General features: G+C 59.1%; 1 protein-coding gene across 4 annotated transcripts in view; it reads right to left on the bottom strand.

The window, feature by feature from the left end:
- LOC107122018 (beta-1,4-galactosyltransferase 3-like) overlaps window positions 1-823 on the bottom strand; it is a 28,162-nt gene extending 27,339 nt beyond the window's left edge. For all 4 annotated transcript variants that reach the window (XM_015425040.1, XM_015425038.1, XM_015425041.1 and 1 more), the window contains exon 1: window positions 581-823. The gene's annotated coding sequence lies outside the window, so the exon portion shown is untranslated. The remainder of the gene's footprint in view (window positions 1-580) is intronic.
- Window positions 824-1,063: the final 240 nt, after the last annotated feature.

The raw sequence follows: 1,063 nt of genomic DNA, 5'->3' as shown, positions 1-1,063 counted from the left end.
CCCCGAGCTGAGACCACCTCGGATCGCCTATTTCTGAGAATCCACAAATCCACGGATCAGCCTCACCCCAGATGGACTCTATGGGGGTGAAGTAAGTTCGGGGGCTGCACCTCAGCGGCAGGATTCACCCCCAAAACAGGAGAACAGAAAACGCTTGGGAAAACTGCTATTATTTTTAAAGCCAACGTTTTGGGAATACGGGGAAATAAAGCCAGATTTAAGTCACACCCAACCGGAGAAGATTCCCAATATATGGCCAATTCAGCAGTTCCCTTAAACCTCACTACCCCCACCCTCCTCACCCCTTTAATCCAAACGCGATCAGGCTGCTGCATTTAAGTTTTGGGTTCTTCTAGTTGGCGTACTCCAAAGCGGAACAAACTAACACCCCCAGAGTGAAACTCTCTTCTCTCTCGGGGCGCAAAAGCCAGGGTCAGTAAAGGAGTAAGAACTCATGCAGGGCAAAAGACAGCGGGGGAGGGGATAAAGGGAAAGGAATAAAGCTGCCTCCCCCACCCCACCCCACCCCACCCCAATAGCACCCACAGGAGCGACCCACAATCACCAAGCCAACGCTCACCGTTACGCGCTCTCTCCCCTCCGACGGTGCAAAGAGGACTTGGGGAGTTGGCGACGGTTCGGCTGCTGGCCAATCTGGGCAGGGCCCCTTCTGCCCAGGCGCGCCTGCCTGCCCGCCTGCCTGCCCCACGCGCAGGGAAGGGCCGCGGTGGAGAGGAGAGGCAGGCAAAGCAGGGCTGGTGGGGAGGGGGGCACGACGGGACGCGTCACGCACAGCACTCCGGGGCTCGCCAAACGCCGAATGGGAAGCCGGAGCCAATCAGACGCTGGCGGCAGCGGCCGAAGAGACGAGGGGATTGGGTGAGAGGCCCGCCGCGGCCGCCAGCCAACCGGAGAAGGAGCGCTCGTGACGTCCCTGTCGGCAACCCGGCACGGATTGGAGAAAAAATTACAAAGGGTGGGTGGAGGGGGAAGGGGGCGTGGCTCGGCCGGTGTAAATCAAAGAAAGATGTGGGTCGGCAGGATGATGAATGGAGCGGTCAGC

The sequence above is a fragment of the Gekko japonicus genome, unplaced genomic scaffold (assembly GCF_001447785.1).
Source record: "Gekko japonicus isolate JY-2015 unplaced genomic scaffold, Gekko_japonicus_V1.1 scaffold2515, whole genome shotgun sequence".
NCBI classification, from domain to species: domain Eukaryota; kingdom Metazoa; phylum Chordata; class Lepidosauria; order Squamata; family Gekkonidae; genus Gekko; species Gekko japonicus.
This window is presented reverse-complemented; position numbering and strand designations above follow the sequence as displayed.